At 49.2% G+C, this 23,074-nt stretch overlaps 1 protein-coding gene across 3 annotated transcripts in view; it reads left to right on the plus strand.

The window, feature by feature from the left end:
- Positions 1-3,110: 3,110 nt before the first annotated feature.
- Positions 3,111-23,074, plus strand: part of DISP3 (dispatched RND transporter family member 3) — a 45,214-nt gene continuing 25,250 nt past the window's right edge. For 2 of the 3 annotated variants that reach the window (XM_064470004.1, XM_064470005.1), the window contains exon 1: positions 3,111-3,164. The gene's annotated coding sequence lies outside the window, so the exon portion shown is untranslated. Of the gene's footprint in view, positions 3,165-5,310; positions 5,655-23,074 lie in introns of those variants that run through there. The other variant, XM_064470006.1, reaches the window with a different exon arrangement.

Here is a 23,074-nt window from a genome sequence, read left to right on the forward strand (position 1 = left end):
AGGGAGACACAAGGGCCAAAGATGAACGGTGGAATAGGAATAGGTTGAGCAACATCTGCCAGAGGAAGACCATTATGGACAGGGCAACACTATCACAGTTCATCAGTCCCTGCAGGGAGACAGCTGCCGCATTCGTTCTGCTGACTTCTGCCTCAGAGTGGCCTATCATGTGTAGCCTCCCCAGGAGGCACAGAAATGGCCTCATCTCTTTCCCCTCCCCTATGTTCTCTGATAAGAACACTGAAATAGAGGAAAGGATGTCATGTTCAAGGTCGCATAGTGAGTCAGTGGCAGAGCTAGCTGGGGACAAGCCTCAGGGCTTCCTGAGTCCCTGGCCTGCATCCAATGTGCATTCACTGGCACGAAGCAGCTCTGCAAATCCCGCATTCATTACAATACAATAAAGCTTTGCTGCATGGGTCTTTTTTTTTTTTTTTACAATGTCTCTCAAAAACCCAAGACTGATTTGCATTTTAAAACCACCAGTTACAGCTCAGGAAAATGCTATTCAGTACTTCCCAGAGCTCAGGAGTAAAGATTCTCTCTCAGTTGTTCTCTCCTAGTTCTTTTGCCTAAATCATATTTTTGTCCAAATTGCACAATACTTATTGCTAATGTTTATGTCATGAATATTCATGACATCCTGGGGCTTCAAGACTCCATTGGAGAGGCGAGCGCAGGAGGCATGGCAGCCTGATGCTCCTACGCTCCGTACATACCGGCTGGAGACAGCAGGGTGAGAAGGCTTGTTTGGGTAGGGCGTGAGCTGGGGGACACTAACGCAGTCTGGGAGCCCTTGGGGCGCGGCGGTGAAACTCCATTAAACAGTGCAATGAAGGCCTTTTGAACAACCAACTTCCATAAAACCATTAGCTTCACTCACTTCATTGCAAGGAAAAGGCCCCACATGCAGCGGGGGTTTAGGGTACGCTCTGTCCCTCTTTACAGGCTTCTTTTTCTCAAGGCAATCGGCAGATGGGCCTCCCTTTCGCAGAGAGCTTCATGACCGGGCAAACTCTGCCTGTCCCCAGAAGTGTAGGACTGTACCTGTCGGCAGTGGCGATTTCGGTTTCCACATGCAAATTTACGCTGTTGCCTGAATGCGAAAAAGCCTGCCCCTGCCGTGCTGCCCTGCGCCCCTGTGCCCGAGCAGGGGCAGCTGCCCGCAGGCGGCGCGGGCCCGCAGCCGCACTCTGCCCCGGCGCTGAGCTGCTCCGCGCGCAGGGCTGGGTCACGCTTCCCTTTCGCCGAGGTGGCTGAAGGCTTCCAGCCTCACTGCTGTTCAGATGGTGCCATCTGGCTCTCATGAAATATATGAGGAATGTTATCCAATAAAAGAGGGGGCTGGCTGGCTGTGTGCCTTCACCTCTGTGCTCTTTGGGGAAGGGATTGTTTCTGCATCTGGGAAATGTTTAACATAATTTTTGAATACTAGTGTTGCCTGAGTAAGAAATAACAGGCTGGCAGTTTGAATTCAGGCCTGAGCCAGTGGTAACTGGAAGCTGTTTTGCTTGATCAGGTCAGGGCTAGAGGTTTATAAATACATGGCACATAGAAATAGCTTGTGATGTGGCTTTGTTTTGTGGGCAGACAGGAAATATCCCTCACCTTGATGTTCCATCAAGCAGGATGTTAGGAAAGACAAAAAGGAAAGGTCTGAGTTCTCTGACAGGAAGACAGTAGGAAACTAAGAACACAACTTCAGAAAAGCTGAAGGATGTTTCTAAACAGAGCATTTTGTCCCCACTCCCCATTCTTTTCCTCTGAAAATACGCTTTATCTGCAGCTCAGTATCCTTTAGGGATTGCCCCAGGAGCTGACGAGTGTTGGATGTGCCCGCTGATTCTTCTGGGGCACTTAGCTGGCAACCGATGGAACAGAACCTCTCTGGCTCTGGGGGCTGCTGCCCTTTCTTCCTGGGTTTCTCCATTATTTTCTCTCCACTTTATTAAGCTTACTGGTGTGTTCAAACAGCCTTGATTTGAGCCCTAGCTAACAGCACTCACATGTATGTATTCCACCTTCCCGAGCCTGGCGCCCAAGCCAGCGATGGTGTTTAACAGAAGTTCAGTGCTCAGTTGTTGCCCAGCCCTCTCTGCTGTATGGCTTTGCTGTCTGGTACAAACTTGGAAGCCTTTCAGGCAATCAGGCAGTAATAGACCTTGTGGAAGTTGAAAGTCCCCCAGATAAAATTTACAAGGCCTCAGAGAGCCTGCCTGGCATTATTTAACGCTTTAGTAATGAGCACCTGAACAGGAAAGATTGCTTGGGTAGTTTTATTCTGCATAGATGAGCAGTCAGAATTTCAAAGAGGGGCCATAAATATAAGCATGCAGAATGGCCGATGGTACCTGATTTTGGCATGGAAGCCATCGTGCTGAGACTGTGGGAAGGTTAGAGAGCATGAATAAAGGGGAAGACGTTTTCCTTCAGCTTCCCAACTCCAAAGGCATCCTTTAGCCAGGAATGGCTTTAGGTGCAGTAGCAGTCTTTTTCCTGCCTGCTTGTGACTGCGTGCCTCTGCATGTGGCGTTTGTGAATATGCAGCCTGCTAACGAAGGCTGCAGTACAGTGCCAATGTCTCTTGGTGTCACGCGTGTGTTTGTGTACCTGCGTGGTTAATGAGGACAACAGCAGCGAGCAGCGCATCAGTCTGTGTGCTAGCTGTTTGCCTGTGCACGTGTGGGGTTAATAAAGGCCACAAATAATGCTAATTCTTTGTAGATGCATTTTTAGTGGAGTCTGCAATAAAGCACTGAAACTGTTGTGCAGGGGTATGTGCAAGTAACATAGGTACAGCTTGATACAGTTTGTGTTTACGTGCACGGATATTGCTGCTTATGTAGACAGTTCTAACCTGTGTCTGAGTAAAACATGTTCAGAGTTGCTGATTTAAACTAGTAATGAACTATTTATTCATTTTGGCAACACATGTTATTTTGTTGAACACTGTGAGGCCTGAGGGAGGGAAATGATAGCAGTCAGAGGCTGATGCTCTCACGTGGAAGGAAATGTTAAGCCAGGTGTGAAGATTTCCACTATGCACCATCCCCAAATATTTGAAATGGTTTATTTCCTCCCAATGCAGAATGAAAAGAGACTGGAATCACAGAAGTTGCCATAAAGCAGGACTGTCAACCTCCCAGTCACCCCTTCCCATCCAGGTGAGTCTTTCATTATGGGGCTTTTCAAGTGCAGTGCAGACCACTGTGTGATCATGCAGTGATATTTAACAGATGAACATGGCAGTCTGAGCGTCTCCGTATTGACAGGGAAAGGCATATTCTTTATGTATAGGTGCTAACATAGCAAGGGAAGCTTCTAGTTCAGCTGGGGCTAGTTAGCTCTGCGGTGTGCTTGTTGTGAAGGGAGGCGTCACGTGTGTTTATGCTGTTGGAAAACCACGTACAAGTTTTAAGAGCTAAAGCTGTCAAGTTGACATACTTCTGTGTGCAGAGAGGAGATGGGCACGGCTCGTCCGTGAGCAGGTGTCAGCATCCCTTTGCATCTGTTTGCCCGTACGTGCATCGCAGGGCTCAGTGCACTGCATGCTTGTGCGAAGAGGGGAGCAGGGGGCCGACTGTGGGCTCCCACGTGTGTGCCTGTCTGTGCCTGTAGGGCTGTCGGAAACGCTGCCGAGGAGAGCTGTGTTATTGTCTGAGTGCTCGTACGCTGCGCTGACTGATAACTCCCTGCAGTCCGCTGGGCTCTGCTGTGTGATTGATTGAGCGCTGTCCCTCACATCAGCGTGGGCTCCGCTCGCATCACCGGCAAAGTTAGAAAAAGCGATTTTTCCCTTTACTGTACACTTGCAGTTTTCAACAAAATTGCTAACCCCTCACCATCACCTTCTCTGCAGAAACCTCCATCACTGGCAGAAATGCACAAAGCTGGTGGAGTGCAATTTTACTTCAGGAGCCTCATTAAATTTGCATTCCTTGGAGCCCCACAAGGAAGATGATGGTCTGGCTTTGTCTGCCTGGCTTCCTATTCACTTTGGGTGATGCATCAGAAAGAGCGCAATGCCTCTGACACAGCCGCCTGCCTGGAGACAGACTCAGGTGATGGGCCTATTTAACTGTGCTGCCTTCTATTTGTTATTGACTTGACAAATCCATCTAAAAACTGGAGCAGGCAATATTTCTCCTAGGCACCATCAACTCTCAACTAAACAAGAATATTGGGAAAAACATGCTTAGGTCACCTCTGTAATGTAGCCTGATTAAAAGCCGTTCCCATCATGTAGTTGTTCAGCAATTTACTGACGTAATCCTGCTCTTGCAGGAGTCCACGTTGCAGTAACGGGTCACCCCAGTAAGCAGGCCAAGGATGGGGGGAATGCTGTTCTCTCCCTGCCTCCAAAACTGGAGTGGGGCACAGAAGGGCGCACAATAAATGAATGTGAGACCGCCGTATCCAGCACAGTGATTAGAGACTCCTGTCAACACTAAGCAAAGCCCCTGTACTCAGGCATGTCTTTATCATAATCAGGACTCTTTCTGACTCCTGAAAGCCAAAGCAAGGGCCCATGGTCAAGGCGGACGGCCAGCCGTGCAGAAGGCCTAGCTGCATACGGGGCAAGCATGAATATAAAACAGATTTTCTCCGCCACCCTAGTTAATAGCCTGCCACCTCCCATTTAACGACTCCTACTTAATTCAGGGATTGTTGCTGCATACCTCTGCCACTGAATGAGTGTAGATGTCTCCTTTTGGACCATTTGCCTAGTGGTGGGAGTGCCAGTAAGGAAAGCAGATGAGTCCTTCCCAGAGCGCTGGCTCTTAACACGGGATGGACCTGCAGCACTGGCAAAAGTTTCTGTTCCAAGACGTGCCCGGTGCCGGGGTGTCAGCAGTGCCTGCCCCGGCAGAGCCGGGTTCCCAGCCCCCCGTCCGGAGCCCCTCACCCGGGGCACTGCCCCCCACTCCCCGGGCGGCACCCCGCAAACCGAAGGCGCCCTCGGAGGGTGGGCAGCGCAGCCCCGGGCCGGGCCCCCATCCCCGCAGGGCTCCAAGCGCAGCCGAAGCCCCGGCGGCCTCTTCCGCTAACCTGCCCTCTCCGCTGAGGGCCCGCACGGGGAGGGCCCGCACCGGGGACCGTTCCAGAGCGTCCCGTGCCGCGACCGGCGGAGGCGGCCGCCCTCGCCCTCGGGGCCGGGCCCCGCGGCGGGGCTGCCTCCCCGGGGCCACCTGCCTCCCCGCCTCCCCGGGGCGCCCTCCCCGGGGCCGCCTTCCCGGCGCCGCCGCACCGGGGGCCAGCGCGGGCGGGGGCCGCGCACGGGGCAGGGTTTATAGCGCGGCCGCAGCGCCGCCCGCAGCCCGGCGGGGCGGCGGCGGCAACGGGCAGCGGCCGCGCCCGGGCGCGGAGCTCCGCACCGCTCCGCACCGCTCCGCACCGCAGCGGCGGGGGCTGGCGGCCGCCCCCGGGGGCCGGCGGGCCGTGCTAGCAGTCGGCAGCGGCGCACGGTGAGGCGGCATTAAAAGGCGGCGTGTGGCGGCTCCTCGCCGCGCCGGCACCCGGCGGAGGGCCCGGGTGAGGGGCTGCGGGGGACCCGGAGCGGTGCGCGCTGCAGGGCGGGCATCCGGTACCGCGGTACCCGGCTGTGTCCCGGCGTCGCGGCGAGCACACGGCTGCTGCCGCCCGCTCGGGCGGAGGTGAGTGCTGCGCCCCCTGCGCGAAGCGGCCCCGGGAGGGGGGTCGGGGGGACACAGCCCTCTGCCGTCGTACCGGCTCCTCGCTGCCCGCCGCCGGCTCCCGGCCGCTCGGCTCTGCCTGCGGGGGTGGCTGGGGAGGGGGAGGTCGGGCTCCCGGTCCCGCGGTGGTGAGAGGAGAGCACAGCCTGCGATCGCTCCCTTTCACCCCGCTCCGCTGGTTACTTTCCTTTTTTTAATAAGCCCTCTAGCTCCCCCCCCCCCCCTTATTTTTCTCGCTGCGAATACAACAGATAAATCCCTCGGTTGTGTGTTTAGCCAACTCTCCCTGGAAGCTCTGGAGAGTTCATGAATATGCACGGAGGGGAGCGTTTCCCGGGGAGGCTGCCTCTATAATAAGCTGATTGAGCTGTGCCTGCAGCGGGGCTGTTCTCCTGGGGGAAAAGTTGGGCGCCAGAACTGAGCAGCTTTGTGTCCCCGACTTCACGGAGGGTTGGCCTGCCTCCCTGAGGAGGAGGAGAGCCAGCAGAGGCATCCTCCATGCTCAGGGATGTTAGCAGGTTCAGCCAGGCAGGATCCTCATCTCTGACAGCAGCTCGTGTCAGATGTTTGTCTAGAAGATGTAAAGAGAATCATGTACCTGGCACATGTAAGGTAACCTTCCTGTTTTATACCGGCTTGTGTAGAAATTGTAGAAATTGACTTTTCCTGCCTAAAAATCCTGGGTCACTTAGTAACAGCATTACATTGCTTAGCAACGGTCCCAACTGCAGCCCAGTCCTGTTCCAGGTGGTCTCCAAAGATGTACCAGCAAAGCAGCCTGTGTCCTGGAGAAAATGAACTCTTTCACGTTCTTTACTGTTTGGTGATGTGATGACCAAAGCGAAAGAGTGGGGCTGGCTGCCACTGCCCAGGTATATGAAAGCGCTTGGGAAGGGTGGGAGCTGCTGGGAGCTGAGTACAGCTGAAAACCTCCGGGGCAGGGGGAGTAGGGTGGAAGTGGCAGGTCCCTCAGACACGCGTAGGACCTTGCGTCTGCCTTGCTGCTGCATCCCGTGTCGCTTGCGCTTTTGTGCTCAGGCACCGCGGCGTGCTGGTTAGCAACCTTAGCTTATGCAATTATTAGGATAGTATTTTGACAGCTGTGCTGAGTCTGTTAGGGTTTAATGTAATATGCAAGCAAATAAGTTCCTTTAAAACAAGGCTGATGCATGCCCCCTTCTGCGGCTGCAAGACATGACTCAAGTTAAGTGGGATGAGGACTTGTGTATTAGGAGAGAAGTACTTTTATAATTCAAACGACAGAATAAACAAACAGACTTTGTGCTCACGAAGCCACATGTGCATACGCATAAAATCCGCTACCCTAAAAGCTCAATTTTTTAAAACAATCTTCCCGTGAAAATTTGGGTGAGCTTTTGAAATTAGCTTTCTGTTCTCGCCAGTAAAACTTTGCTTGGGGACAATATTTTTCTCTCTTCCTCCCCAACAACCTTGTGAAGCGTTGATAAAGATATTATCCACAGCATCAGCTTCCTTTGATTGCTCTTTTAGGCTGTGTGTCTAGATGGAAACCTAGCAACACAATAACTGTATTGAAGGGAGATGTTTCAATAGCTACACTTCTTTTAGCACACTGGATGCATCTTCAGAGGTTAGACTCATCAAGCCAGTCTCTTTACCCCTTTGGAGCCTGGAATGAAACAGACCTGAGCTAGTGAAAAAGACAACAAAGCTGGAATGGAAATGCTTAATACAATAAAAGATCCGTTCTCCCCTTCTTCCCGCTGCCCCTGTGAATACCTGCTGTACTCCCATGGGGAAAGTACTCCACTAGGGAGGGAGAATGCTTGTCTAATAGAAAAGTGATTCAAGGGGAAGCTAGCCATCAGTATTTGTGACCATTTCACCTAGACATGCATGGGGACAAGCTAAGGGACAAGTGGCCCAGAGCAATGTGTAACAGTATAATATGTGAGAGCCAGACTGCTGTTTGGGAAGTAGCATCAGCATCGTTGCAATCACCCACTGTGCTGAAGATTGTGTATATGGTTTCTGCAACGTACAGGGCCAAATTCATCCTCAGGGGTGGGAAAAACCCCACCACCTGAAGTCGCTGGCACTCTAGATTTACCTCACTGGCTATATTTGAGTAGTTTTGCTGACATGTTGACAAATACCCTTGCTGTGCACACTGTCTCTTTACAACAGTGGAGTAAGGCACTTACAGGGAATCAAGGTGACAATATCTGACTGGCTCTATGTAATTTGGGGGCACAGAAATGAGGGATTTCACACTGGTGAAATCTCTGTTAGTTTTCAGGTGTTTGGGGAAAATGCCTTTGCTAGGTGCTAAAAATTTTCTCAATACCTAGTTTGTCCTTGGCCACACCTCCCAAGACCTTTACTTTTTCCAGCATTCATTAATTAAACATCACAAATGCCTTTGTCAAGCCAACAGAAAAAGTGGTTAAGTTACAGAACTTTGACCACTTCTGTATCTGTCACTTCTGAACTGTCAACGAGGAGTGTTTTTAACAAGCTGTATTGTGCAGGAGTTCATGGGGGTAGCTGCAATGTGTAACTGTAATGTATATGTATATGTAACTGTATAGCATGAGAGTGATAGGATGTGTGCATTTTGGTCTGGCACTGGGGGAGGGTATGGATAAGGTGTCAACATTTTGCATCAAAAAAACCACAGTACATCTGAAATCCTCTTGTGATGCCAGTGCTCTGAAATAAGTGCTGCTTATACAAAGACTTGCCTGTTGGGAACAAGTACTTAATAAGTAAGCTTGACTGAAACTGGAGAAGGATAGGAGTTCATACCCTGATGGCATATGGAAAATCTGGATAAGCTGTGATTTTTATTTCTGAAGTTTGAACGGGTCCTACTGTGAGTCCCAGGGTCCCTGCGTGATGCTGCCATGGCCTCTGTGCATGCCAACATGCAGTAAATCCTGGCAAGGCTCTCTTTAGCACGAAGCATTTAGCATACAGTTGGTTTAATCCTCTAATCTTATCAAGCACTGACATAAATGAGAACTGAACAGATCAATTCATTCTAAAAAATCAAACCCTGTTGTATTTCTCGATGTAGTGCACAAGATTTCTCCTTTTGCTACCTGATTGGCTTATTTTTGTAGCCATTCTTTGTTTAAAAGTATCTGACTATATATTTGGGCTCAGTGGTGAAAGGCTCTCCTGTGGCATGAGTTTATCTGCTGTTTAAGTCGCCTCAGGGGATTTTAGGATCAAAGCCACTAATGTGGTCTGGGAGGCTTGGTTACTGACAGTGTGAGGTTGGGAGAGGAAGGAGTTGCTTGTAAGTGTGGGTACTTCTTGCCTCCTTGGTAACAACCAGTCCCGTTTATGTCTTGTTCTTTTAGTGCCGGTCAAGAGGAGTGGAACATGTCCTTTTCCTTCCTCCTTCCCACACACCTCCCTGTTTCGTCTATAGAGAGAGATGAAACAGTCCTCATGCGGTGTGTGCGCAAGCTGCCATTCCGCTCCGTGAATGTGTGGCCAGGGGCAGGGGAATGTGTTTCCAGACCTTGTGATGAAGTTGAACAATGAAATATTAGTTTCTAGCTCTCCCTTATGTCTCCCTTGTGATACCACAGAACAGGCTATCTCTTTAAATGATTGATTTCACACAGATTTACTTGAGTTCATTCATCTTGATGCAGCTTTACCAGGGTGAATTTTCTGAGGTCTAGCCTTACTGATGCCTTTTCTAAGGGCTGGCTCCTGCCTCCTTTCCTCTTGCAGAGGAGTACCTTATTTCATGAACAGCTCTGCTGCATTCAGTGAGACTGTCTAAAAAGTAAGGTGCTGTGGTGCCTGTGACTCAGACTAATACAAGTCAATTTAAAGGCCAGATTAAGCACAGTTTGAGTATGGATTGCAGTGTCTGGCCCTTGATGAATAATTCAGGAACACGGAGGAGACAGTTAAGTGTTTAATCCAGCTCTAGGTGAAGTCAGCAAGAGACTTTCCATTGACCCCAGTCTAGAATATGTTTCAGCATGGACTTAACTGATTTTGTGAGTTGTCCCATTGATGGCAGTGTGCTTCAGGCATGAGCTACAACAACGGTCTGAATTAGCACCCAGAAAATATTATTTAGGACCCTCTTGCCTGTCATACTGTCATGAACTGCCCCCTGCAGCACCATGAGAGCAGTTTTCTGAGGTCTCAGCACTGCTATTGAATCATGATTTTATAGTATTGAAAAACAGAAGAAATTAATGACTGGAGTGCCACACCGTTAACGGGAGAAAATACAGACACAAAAAGTTTGGCAAAACAAGATACAAAGGTTTAATTTTGGTTGCTTAGAGCTGGGGATGCTGCCCTCCCTTTGCAAGAACCAGGCACTTGCATGCCATATGGATTTCACCAGAACTGGACGCTCAGCACTTGGCAGCTCAGGAGTCCAACTTGTGTCCACTGCTGCCAGTGGCTGAGTGCGGTCTGCCTTCTTGGGGGTGAATTGAACCCCAGGCACTGGAACTGCTCCTAGAAGACCCACTGTAGTGGGGATGGCAGAGCAGCTGTCTTCTGCTGTTGGGAAGCAGAGGATGCTCTGCACCTGCAGCTCCTGTTTTGTGCTGTGGGTCTGCAGTAACTGTGGAAATCGTGTCCTTCCAGCTGGCTCAGAGGGATTTGCTTTCCCATAAAGTTACAGTTCAGCACTAGTCATAAGCAGTGCTGATTTTTTGATGAGAGCAGCATCATTGACTTGGAGGGGCAGAGCGTCTCCTCTTTCTGGCTGTAACTCTGGAAGTATAAAACTTCCAGTGAAACCTGTGCCCTTGCTCTCAGCCTGCAGATGCTGGCAGTGCAGCAGGCTTTGCTCATCCATGGGGAGGTAAGCATGCCCACCACAGAGCAGGGCACTCCGGGCATAGGCTGTCTCCTGCACTGGGATTAGGGCTTCACAGATACCTGACCTTTTTTCCTGTTTTGAGTTATCTCTGCTTGTTGGGAGAAGAGGTTTGGGGAAGAAGGCTGGGATACTTTCCCTGCCATCTGCCTTAAGGCAGCAGGCTTGAAAGTTGGCAGAGTCAATTCCTGATCTTTGCCAAGCTCTGTTAATAGAGGATGACTCCTCCTGAATAGAAGGCAGTTCACGTTACATAAATAGTGGAGAAGGGGGAAAGGCCAGTGTGTTTGGAGGGGGTGAAAGACATACTGGCAGTCGTCTTGTTCTTAAACTGCTGCTGGTCTTGACTCTCTGCTTCTTTACAGGGGAAAGTCAGAGGTGAAAATAATTTATTTTCTGCCTGGCCTTCAGGGTGTGGATGCTATTGCTTCTGCAGCCCGGTTCTGCAGCTGCAATCTCAGGTGCTGTGTGTAAATGCAGTCACGTCAGTGAAGTCACTTTGGATTTGTTACTGGGAATGTGAGCTCAGGATCTACCTGCTGAGATGACTACATGGACGAGCTTCTATGGGCTTCGGGACTTCCTGTCTGCTGCTGCCATGGATTTTCTTCCGATCTTACTTCTTGCAGAAATTTATTTGATTTGAGCACAGAGTAGGGTTCTAGGAGACCTCCAGTTTTACTCAGAGCTCACCTGGCGGTCTGGTGCTAGGCTAGCAAGTCAGAGTCTCTGTTTCTTCATCTATATGTGGTGATATATATTTATTAAATAATAATGCTGTGCACTAAATTGGCACTTTCAATTCCAGGGTCACTTGGCTAAATAAATGTTTCTTTCACAGTTTATCTACAAAAAATGTATCGCAGGAGCCCTGTTTCCCCCTGCCTTCCCATGTTCTTAAAGGATCTGTGTGTTTGCAGATGAATAGCAGAGAAGGAAATTCATGTGTTGGCATCACAGGCCTCTGGTGGGTAATAACTTCTTTCCAGTTTATGATACTGAGCCTGGGAGGAGCTGGGGCATCTGGTAATCAAAGCAGAGGACTGGGAAGAGTTGGGTCCTGTTGTTGCTCTGCCACAAATCTTGTGATTTTGACCAGATCTGGAAGGTCGCTGTAGCAAAAAAGACTGGGTTTTTGATGCCTCCGTTTCTGGGCACCCAGTCTGTGTCATTCTTAACTGGAGTCGTAGGCACCATTGCTGCTCCCCAAATGGCAACTAAAACCAGAGTCCACTTAACAATATTAGTTGTAGCTTGCCTGGTCTGTATTTAGCTTCTATTAAAGTCAGCAAAAGTAGTGGTTGAATTCCAGTAGAGCTGGAGCTAGACTGTGGAGTCTTGCTTAATTCATTTGTAAACTTGCATATAATCCGACCTATTTCCCTCGAGGAATAAGGGAATTGGATCTGATAGGTATCCACGAAGGGTTTATGCAGTCTCTGGCAGAGCTGATATGGTGCACAAATGGAAAGTGCTCTTTGCTCCTAGGGGGATGTGCTATATGTTGACTTGTTTCTTGGCTCTGTTTTACACCCAGGAGCTGAGAATGGATTGCTTTTGAGTGCTATATAAAGGTCTGTGGAGACAATGTGGGGGGAATCCTAATCCTTTCCACTGCTTGGGGAACTGCTGAACATTCAGCACGCTTGATTCCCTGAATCAAATAATTTGTCTTTTTGTTCCTCCTTTTAACAAAGCAAATGAATTCCTGAAGAAGATGGGGCTGCAAACTCAGATTTGAACTAGAGCCCAACGGGGCATTTTAAATGTGTCTGAGAAAAGTGCAAAGCAACCCTGGCTCCTGGTAAATCAAACCTGGCCAAATCCTCTGTCTTCATATTTCCTCTGCCGCTTCTTTCCCTCCACCTCCTCCCTCCCACTTGCTCTCCAGCTAACAACTCATGCGCCAAGTTTAATCTCCAAGCTAATTTTTATGGCTGAGTTGAAATGGAAAGGTGGACAGGCCCACGAGAGCATGAAAGTGACTCAATAAAACAGCGGCCTCCATTTAAACTGAGGGCTCTGAGTCTGGACAATATAGTCAACAGCTTGTTTTGAAAGCTAAATCTGTTTTGCTGGGAAGCTTGGGCTAGTTCTTGAACCATGCAGAAAGCTGCTCCTTCTGGTGCTTCCTGCCGGCAGTTGCGATTTCCAGACTCCAGGCCCAGGCGTTGCAAGCTCTGGTTTTTCAGGACCCACTGAGCACTTGTCAGTGTCTTAGACTCACTCGAGTGTCAAATCTATAGACACACTTTTAAATGGAGTGTCTCAGAATCTGATGTATATGCTTCGAGCCATTTTTTTCCACATCCAAATTGAATTTTACTTCCAAGGCCACCCCTTCTCTTTCTCCCAACCCTAAACCTAACATCTCAGCTCTGTCACTTCACATGGAGGTCTGAGACAGGCAGCAACTGGGCAACTGAGCTGTGGTATTTGGTGTTCTTTGGTCCCTTTATTTTTGTCACTGATGTCAATACTTGTGCACAGAGCATGGCAGAAATGCTGCAACATGATAGGGAGCTATAAAATGCCAGCCTGTGACAACTGGAAACAAGATATGTCAGCAGGTAAATGTTTCATCCCCTGTGGCACTGCTTAAGCTGAAGAAAAGAAGATTCATTCCTGTAAATCTGCTACATGAAACTAATTCCTTGGTGAGTTACCTACGCTAACTGTGGAGTTCATAGCATAGGTTTCTGTGTAAATGGTACAGTAGGGCATTTGGCCTTATTTAGATTCCAATAAGAGAGCTATACTATAAGTAGCAGAGATAAAATTACCTCTGTGATGACATTTTCTTTACAGACCTCTTGTTGTTTCTTATATTTCTGGTGTGTTGTGGAGGAGATCATTCTTTCTGGATCTAAATCTTGGCACACATGGCCAAATTCATTCCTGTCTGTATGCCACCTGTCTACATTCCCATCTATTCAGCTATGCTGCAGACCCTGGTACTGTTTGCATTTCCATTCCTCTGGCTGATTTGGGGAGTACCTGCAGGTCCCTTACTCAGCCCACTGGGCCTGGTTTCCAGAGGGGCAGACACAGTTCCACCTCAGCATAATGCAGTGGAGTGAGTCCCTTTGAAAATCAATTTACAAACGTCTGTGCAGGAATATTTTGCGTTTGCTTGCGGAGGGGGATCCCGGGAGGTTTTGGGACAAAGCATGTTGTGAAAGGATGGAAGATGGGGTCTCAGACTGCAGAATATGAGAGCCGTTGAGGCAGACGATGTGATTTGCCCCAGGAGTAGTAGAGCTTTCCTTCATTTTTGTTTGTTTGAACTGCAGGACTTGGTTCTGCAGTTAGCAGAAGTAGCATCGCAGCCTGTGAATGCCTGGCTGAGAAGTGTGGGATGTGGTAAGGGACTGGGAACCATTGCCTGAAATGCTTTGATCCTTTGCCAGATGGCAGTCCCTTGGTATCCTTTGGGTTGGAGGATTGCCATTCACAGGCTCCTGAGCTTGTGCAGCTAACAATGCCTGAAAATCTCTGAATCTCTGGTGGTAGAAGGGGAATAGGGGCAAGGGTGGTGTCTGCCTCTTACTGAACAGCTCCTGTGCTAGGCTTAGATCATGTCCCTCTGGGTCTGTGCTGGGAGAGAGGTTGCTGTTGTCTCAGGTCAGTCCTGGTCGCCTGAACCCGTAGCCTATAGACATGGCTTCACTGGCAGCTTCTGGGAGCTGCTGCCAGCATCATTTCCCTCCTTTGCACAGGGACTAACAGGAACCAGGTCTTAGTGGCTCTTGTCTGTATTAGGAAGCATCCTGGACTCTTTCCTGAGATTAATGTGTCATTAAAGCCTGTTTGCTTATTCTGAGACCCTGCCCCCTCCTCCGCTAACAGACTGCAGGACTGTGCTCATTGAGCTGTGGTAACATTTAATGTGAGTTTCTGCATGGCTGGTGCAGCTGGCAGTAAGCTTTAAGTCCTTGTACTGGCAGGGGATCTGCTGACGTGCTGTTCAGGCACAGAGGCATCTTGTCTCATCTCCACATCCTCCCCTTCCCCTCAGGAAGTTTTCTTTCTGTTCTGAAAACCTTTGTGTTCACCCAGGTCCTGCTCTGGAGCAGTCAGCTGTGGCACTAGAGGCTCTCCAGCCTCTGGGTTTTACACCTCTGCTTCCAGATTTCTCACTGATCCTGGGAAGATGAAAAAGCAGTGTTAATTAATCTAATTCCAGAAGCACCAGGTTTTCATGGGAGAGTAGCTAGCTGTGTATGTTACAGGGAGAGAGAAGTGTGGGAGGTAAGAAAGGCATACCTGCACAGATCCCGCTTCATCAGCTGCTGCGAGCCAGCTTGCTACAGGCTACTTTGTGAGTCCCTCCTGATCAACAGTAAGTTTTCCATGGGTGACAACAGAGCTTGGTTTGCTGCAGTTATTCCCACTCAGCTGTAGTGAGTGTCAGGGTAAATTCTCCCCAAAATTCAGGCCCTCATATTCTCAGAAATAAGAGGCCATGTCTATACCACAGACAAGCTCAGCTCAGTGCATGGAGCTGGAATGGTGCATGAACAACCTTGGGTATGTCTTCTGCTCCCTCATTTATGAGGGGACAGCATCACCCAGTCCTCTTTGCTGGTACATGGAAAGCCCAGCCGAAGAACTGAGTATGGCTGAAATACTGTGGGAGCATGGGGACTGCAATGAATGCACAGATTGCAGCCCTTACAGCCTTCTTGTTGTGAAACTGGCATCTTCTGATGGCAGTAAATTATAGCAGCAAAAAGGCAAGACTTTTGGATCCAGCAGTGTGAAGCTAGGTAGCATCTGGAGTGAGACACTCTGACCCACACGACTGACACGTGTAGATGGGACTTTCTGCCTGTACCTCCTTTTCCTGGCAGGTTGGAGCATGATGAGGAGAGCTGACTGAATACGGACCCTTCAGGTGAAGGGGAGTACTTGCAACATTTTCTTTTAATCTTAATTGTACTTTTCTTGTTGGAGTGGCAACAAGTGGAGGTGAAGTAGCTGTCTGTGCTGTGGTTGGCAAGAAGCACTGGCAGCATAGGTTGACATTCCTCTGTTACCTTTCATATTGCTGCGTGCAGAGCCACAACCAGCAAAGTCCTTTCAGCACAAACTGCCATTGAGGCTGCTGGCGAGAAAGCAGCTCACATCCACGGTGAGGAAGAAATTGCCCTCCTCCTTCTCAGTAATGAACTGGCAGCTTATGGGGAGACTCTGGAGAGGGGCCTTTAGGAGAGGGTGTTTTGATTAGTCCCAGAAGCACAGTGTGCACACAAGCAGGCTATTGCTGCGGAGCTGCAGATGGAGGGGAGGGCACAGCCAGCCCTTGTCTTCGTACTTCCTCCTGCTGCAAGGAGCAGGTGTGGGGAGCAGGGTCAGAGCTGGGAATCATGCAGCTGAGCAGAGTGGTATCGATGCCCATGGTGATGTAAACTGGGGAGCCTGAGCATGGGGTGGAATAATAAATGACTGGCAGGGGCTGACAGCAGGACTTGGCTTTCCTTTTCAGGGTGACAGTGGTGTAGGAAGCTTAAGTTTGTTTATAAAAGAGCAGCATACAAGCTTTGGGGATGGCTGTTTATTCCAGGGGCTTGGGGAATTGGTGAATCTGTTCTGTGGTCTGATTCCTTCCTGGAGTGAGTGACACTTCTTGGGATAATGATACAAGGCCCCGGTTTGTGGCAGCCATCTGTATTTAATGATCTGTGAAGGCTTTGCTATGAACACAGGTGCTCAGGGGTAGACACTGGAGTGCGGAAATCCCTACATCTTTAACAAGCTTGTTATCTTGGGCCCCTGGTAGGTGGGATCCAAGGGTGCTTGTGAAGCCTGTGTCAAGGCACCCAAAGGCACACAGCTGATCCAGAAGCCAACCCTTTAACTCAGCAGAGCAAGTGGCTGGGGCTCAGACAAAATCCAAGTAATTTTTGTAGTGGCTAGGTAAGTAATTTCTGAAGCATATCAGAGTCTCAGCTTGCTTGGTGCCTGTGTGCAGAAACCTGTAAGTGCCACATGCCTGAGTGACAGCGGGGCCTTATCGTTACCACAAGCAAGTAACTCAAGTGGTGAACATGGCACAAGGCTGCAAGGCATGCTACGTGCGATTATAACTGAGGCGCTGCCTTCCAACACCCACAATCATTAGTTACAATAACCAGGAACAAATTATTGAATCAGGAAATCAATTTCTTTGGCAATGACATGCATGTTAGCAAAGTTCTTGCGTTGGTTTACCTCTGCAGCAATCCTGGGATGGCAGGGCACCGAACATGCATGGTCTGATGCCAACAAATCCTGGTAACCTTTCTCTTTGAAAAGTGCCAATGTTAGTACTTTGAAACAAGTATTTGGGGGCAAATTATTGTGTCCTTTTGGATTTTGTTTTAAATCTGTCAGGATACAGGTACTTCCTGGAGTCACTTAAGAAGTAACACCCTAGGACAGGCCTCACAGCTGGTACCTGCTGGAGCCATGGTGGGGCTGCCTGATTTTCCCAAACCAGTGCCATATGAAGGTCTCCCCCTGATCCAAGGCTGCAGGATCGCCCTTCTTCCTAATTAAGGAAACATGCAGGAGAAGTGTCATGTTAAAATAGGAAACTGAGATGGCTGAGCCTAGTTTTTATTTGCAGGCATCTTACTCCTTGCAAAGCACAGTAGAGCTGCTGATTTCTGAAAGCAACAAACAAAAGCAAAAGCTTTTGCTGTACATCTGTGTGTGGATCGCTGCTGTAAGGTTACCTAACTCTTCTGTCCGCTTTCTTCTTGCTCTGTTCTGGGTGCAGGTACTGCTTCTCACATAACAGCTTGATGTTGCAGCTCAAGTTAGGCTCACAGAACAAAGCAGAGTTTGCAATTTGTTGCACACAGCCCCCATCGTGCCATTCAGTGCACTCTAAGAAATTAGGTATCCTGTGTGTCTTAAACTAGGCACCCAAAATAAGTGTCTATTTTTTTTCCTTCCCATCTCCTGAGCTCCTGCATCTGTCAGATGCGGACTACACCCACCACCTCTTCCTTCTCAGAGATTCTAGGAGAAGATTCAGTTCGGTCCTGTTTGTTCAGCCCTCAGACTCTGTCATGACAGGCAGTGTTGAAAAGCTCATGAGGAAATTAATAATTCTGCCTCTGAGCCAGGCATGAGCAGCGTGCAGGAAATGAGGCGTGAGACCACACGCTGAACAATGAGGAGAGAACAAGGCTGCGAATAGCTGCTGGGTTCAGGGAGCATCATCCATCGCACGCACCGGTGGAGGCCGGAGTCCTTGCCTTTAGACACTGGGCTTGGAAGAAAAACTGCACTGCGAAGCATTTACAGGAGGGGGGCAAATTAAGGATGCTGTGTCAGCCCTGAATTTGGCATTTCCTGACTGGTGAGTGCTTGACTTTGCAGCTAATCTTTCCACGCTGTTTTTGGCATGCGGTTGTGAGTAGATCTAATCAGTGCTTGTCAGACACCTGCAACAGCAGGCAGGTGCAGGCAGGAGATCCTCAATGTCGTAGGCTGACAGTGCTCCAGCCAGCCTTTGTCCATTCTGAAAGCAGGTCGATAGATCTGACTGGTTCCTTCCATTTCCAGCTGCTCGTATCTTAGCCAGGGTGTAAAAGTGCCTCTGAGGTGGGAGAAGGGTAGGACAGCCAGCTGTGGAAGAGGACCTCAGTTACAAGTGAGCGTGCGTGCATATACTCGATTTCATAAAGCTTGGGAAATCAGACAATCCTCCATCCTGTACGCAGCCCTGTCTATTGCCTGGCCTCCTGTGGGTAAGTGGAACTACAGATGGTAGAGCTTTAAATATATATATATTTTAAATCATGTTGTTGAACTTTTTTCCCCAGAAAGCACATATTTAAATCATTGCACTGCGGTTCCAACAGCACTGTGGTGCTGGAGCGTTTTTATGTCATTCTGATCTGCAAAGTGCCTGGGGTCTGGCAATGTTTTGTTCATCTTTCCAAAGGATTTAAAGCAAGTGGGAAGGGAAATGCAAAGGGCGCAGAAAGAAAACAGATTGAAGCCTTGTTTCTGCATTGTGCTGTACAGCTTGGAAAGTAGACCTGCTTGATTAGCAAAGGTGGAGCCAGCCCAGCCAGAAGTTTAAACCAGTGACTTTAAGCACCAAGCGCACCTCTGGGTTTGTATCCCACTGGAACACGTTCTGGATTGTATCGTCGGGCTTGGGTTCTCGTCAATGGCTGAATTAAGCCAGTGTTTTCAGAAGAATTTCAGGAGATTCAGGATCAGGTCCCCAGTCTGAGGTTTCCTGGGCCTGCTTAGCTTTTCCAGGAGTGCAGCACCTCTGAAAGTCAGACCTCCGATTAGGGGCCCAGAAATTCTCTCTCATTCCTCTTTATTGTTTCATTTCACCGCTCAGGAAGGGTAGTAAGACTTGTCTGCACTGGCGAAGGGCAACCCATGGCTTACTCCATGCACTCAGTTACAGCTGTGTTGATAAAGGGAGGGCAGGGACCTGAGGAAGCCCTTCTTGGTTGTTTTTTTAAAATTATATTTCTGGACTGGTCTCAGTGATTCAAGTGCAGGACAAAACTCTGGTCCCGAGTCTGTGTCACTGTGGAGCCCAGCTTTAAAGTGGGTGTACGTTAATGATGCCTTCCAGTTGTTTTACATGGCCAGAGCTGTGTACAACGTTCTTCAGTGTAATGGGACCTGGGAGGCACTGTGTCCATCTCTGCTCTCAACTGTGCATCATTAGAGAGATGGCTTTTTGCGGGAGCTGGATGCTCTTAGAATGATTTTGCAAGCACAAAGCCCATATCTCTCCCTCTTAGAGGAACTTTATATAGCTAACAAAGAGGCCTAATGCTGCCTTTGGTAGAAACTCCAAGACTTTTCAGGAATACAAATAGGACCATAAAACTGCTAGCTCTGCTCTGAAAGCTTTGCCCATGGGAGACACGAATGTGAAGTTTAATTATTTTGTCGATAGGAATCTTCCATATTACAGAAATTGTCTTTCCCTCCCCTTCTAGCCTTGTTCTTTCTTTTCTTTTTTCTTTCTAGCTTGCTGATGCACAAGGCTTCCTTTTTCCTATAAGAAGGAACAACTGAGTAATTGAAATGGAACGCTAGTGAGGATTTTTTAATCTGAAAGTCAGCATTAATTAGTCAGGTCGGGTGTAATTAGCTTCCTCATCTGTCACTGTCTCTCCCCAACTTGTCAATGACTTTCTTCTATCCTAGATTTCACTGAAAAGAAAGAACTCTGTCATGTGGGAGCTGCATGGGTGTTTTTCCTGGTTGGGGTATAAGTGAGTGACAATACCTGCAGGGCTGTTGGCATCTGAGCTGGATCCCACATGCTGCAGTCAAGGGCAAAACTCTTGATGATCTTAAGGTCTCACAGGTTTGGCTTTGTCCCTTTTTTTCTGCTGTGTGTCAAGCTCACAGGAATAATAATTATTCCTACCTGTGCTCCATAGCCCTGAAGTGCTTTATATGCCTAATTCGTTACTCCAATCAGACCGGTAAATTGCAGCAAGACATGGGGGATGCCCAGGTTAAATTGCTGAATGGGGGTGCAAATATCAAGGGGCTTGGATATCCAGTCTGCCAGGCGCCGGTTCATCTGTGACAGTCATCCAGGGAGGAAAGGGTGAGCCTCTTTCTTCCATTGGGCTCTGGTGGCATTCGTGGCTTTGGTGCTGAGGTTCAGCTGCAGGTTGTCTGGTGTGCAGGGCTGGGGGATGGCTCAGATTTGATGTGATATAGCCTCTATGTTCCTCTAAACATAAGTGCCCACTGGCACTGAAAAAATAGCCTTCGCAAAGAGACCTTCCTTGTCTTCCTCCTAGTCATGTCTCCACACAGCTGCTGTGGCCGTGAAGAGACAAACCAGGTCATCAGCTCGATCCCGGAATTATTCGTACCTTCCATAAAGCTGTGTGTCTCTGTACCAGCACAGGGTTGGACGATGTGAGTCTCTTCATGGTCACGTGTCTCCTTGTTGTGATGAATTTTCTGAACTCACGTCTTCAGATCAGGAAGGATCTTCATCCTGGGAGGATGCTGAAACTGCCTGGCAATCTGAAGCTGAATGAGAAGGGAGGAGGGGTTTTTCTCTACTGTACTACAGAGTCCTCCTTCTCTTCCCTTCTTGAATCCCTCTCCTACCCTCCCTTTCCAGCTCAGTTAGTTTTTTACAAGGTCCCTCCAAGCTCAGCTGTGCTGCAGGTGAGCAGCTCACTTGCCTCTCCCCCTTTCCCTTTCCTCACGCCCAAGTGGTTCTTGGCTGGCTGAATGAAGGAGGCAGCACAGATGAACATGTGCCGACACCAGGCTAGGAGGTGGGCGAGCTGCATGTGAACTGTGCAGGCCCAGCTTTGCCAGAGGAACGCAGGTTCTGTGGTTTCTATGCAGCCGTCAGGCAGAAGGTTTGAGATTGTCTCTGCTTCACAGCATACTCTGTAGGCAGCTCTGCAAAGCTTTGCAACAGAGCTCTGCAGCCCTGCTGTTGAACTTCATCCATACCATGGTAGTGTGGGGAAGGGAAGGAGCCCCATACCCCACACATTTGCCTGTGTCAGGTACTCTGGGGAGACCTGCCCCTTGCTTTGTCCCTGTCTTGCTCTGTGGGCTGGCCGTCCAGTGTGCACAGTCTGCCTTGGCATGTCTGTGCAGAAAGCAGGAGCTGCTGCGGGCTCTGTGGGTAGGCTTGAGGAGCTCTTTTCGGTCAGGCAGCTGGTTCAGGGTCTGTCCTTCAGTGAGTGTGTGGTGGCAGCCTAGGCCCTTCTCACCACACATCTGTTCAACGCTTGCATGTTCCTGGTGGAAAAACCTGAAAGCATCAAGGCAGTGGGACGGGGTCCCTGACATGAGGCACACCGTGGTGACTGCAGCTGTGGCTCTTGCTTCCTGCTTGCAGTCTGGATTGGGGCTGTTTAATGTGGTATTGTAGGTTCCTGCAAGATCTAGTTTTCTGTGGTCAAGCATGCGGCTCAGGAAGCAGAGGGTATTTTGTGAGGCAGAGCTGCCATGGAGTGGTGGCGAAGGTTTTCACTTAAAGTATTTATTTACTAAATACTTTGCCCAGTTTTCTTTACCTTTCTCTAACTGAATTGAAGCTATGCCTGTAGCAGCCCCTCAAATCTGAGCCAGGAACCTTTTTTACAGGAGGTTCTGCCACCCTACAGAGTCCTGACTAGTTCTGAACTAAGAGGAAGCCTGTTTCCTTTGGAAGGGGCAGAAGGGAGCCCAAGAAATCTGAACATCTACCTCAGCAGGCTGAATCAGTGCCTCTTCTCCAGAGAAACAGATCCAGGGCTCCTAGGAGTGCTCTCATCCTCTTCTTCTAACCTGGAGCAGCCTAAGCTTGCGCAGAAGTGAGGCAGAGCTTTGATTAGGGCTGCAGGATTAGGTCCACTGTGAATATCATGGAATTGAAAAAGTAACCAGGCCATGCCTCAATGCTGGGAGTCCCTGGGTAGTATTGGAAGTGGTGGAGGGAAAACAGGCCAGCCCCCAAGTAGAATTCAAGCAGAAAAAAATGCATTTCACTCCCCTTCTGGCTGATTTCAGGGTTTATCTCCCCCGCTGATTCAGTTTGCTGTGTTTTGGGTTGGATAAGCTTTCATCCTGACCCAGGAAGGATCTGATGAAGGCAGTAAAGCCAGATGAGTCCCAAGGGCAATGCTAAGTGAGCTGTGCCTGGCTTTGCAGCTGAATCATGTGGTAAACTCTCTTTTGAAGGGAGTTCAGAGCTGTGGTGGAACTAGGGCAGGATGCACGCACGTGCTTACCCCTCATGCAGAGGGAGGCTGTCACCATCAGGGACAGCACAGCCCAGGCACCTGCCTCCCTGCCCTTGCCCTTCTGCCTGGACCAAATCTTGAGCCTTCCCTGACGCAGTTCTCGTGTGAGTGCATATAATCTTGGGGCTTTTTCAGCATTTGCTGTGCTGGGGTTTATACCAGCATCAGAAATTGTACCAGTCTTTAGCTAGAGGGAAGCATACGTTGGCCTTTGTATGTTGTGGGTGCCCATCTGTTGGAAGGTGGGTTTTGCAGTCACCATGAGAGTAGATGAGAGTAGTCAGAGGGAGATGCTTGAGGTCTGATCCATTCCTTGAGTTGAGGATTTAGCTCTTCATTAAAAAGGAAGACGGTATGACCCTTTTTCTGCTGGCTTATTACTATCTCAGTCTCCCATTTCCCTTTCTTCCATGTGCAGGCTCTTCTGTTTCAGGATTAGAATCTTTTCCTTCCTTCTCAGTAGCTCAATAAATGGGAAATTATTATGGCTCTTTACCTCTCTTTCTGAAGAGAGAATACATATGCTTGCTCAAGTCTTGCAGTAACTCCATTCCGTTGAAGGAGAGCCCAGGCCTATGGGAGAAAAGGCAGCTGGGTGGAGTGGAGGTGACTGCACATACACATCAACTTGCCCAGATGGGGTAAGCGAGGTTTGCACCTCCATTCACACAGCACCAGTCTGCACTGCTGACACGAGCTGGAAGTTGTGGCTTGGTTGTCTCCTAGAGGCAGAAGGGTGATAGTACTGCTCAGCCCAGCAATGGATGGGAGCTGTACGCTGGCCA

Source organism: Phalacrocorax carbo, chromosome 20 (genome assembly GCF_963921805.1).
Source record: "Phalacrocorax carbo chromosome 20, bPhaCar2.1, whole genome shotgun sequence".
Lineage (NCBI taxonomy): Eukaryota > Metazoa > Chordata > Aves > Suliformes > Phalacrocoracidae > Phalacrocorax > Phalacrocorax carbo.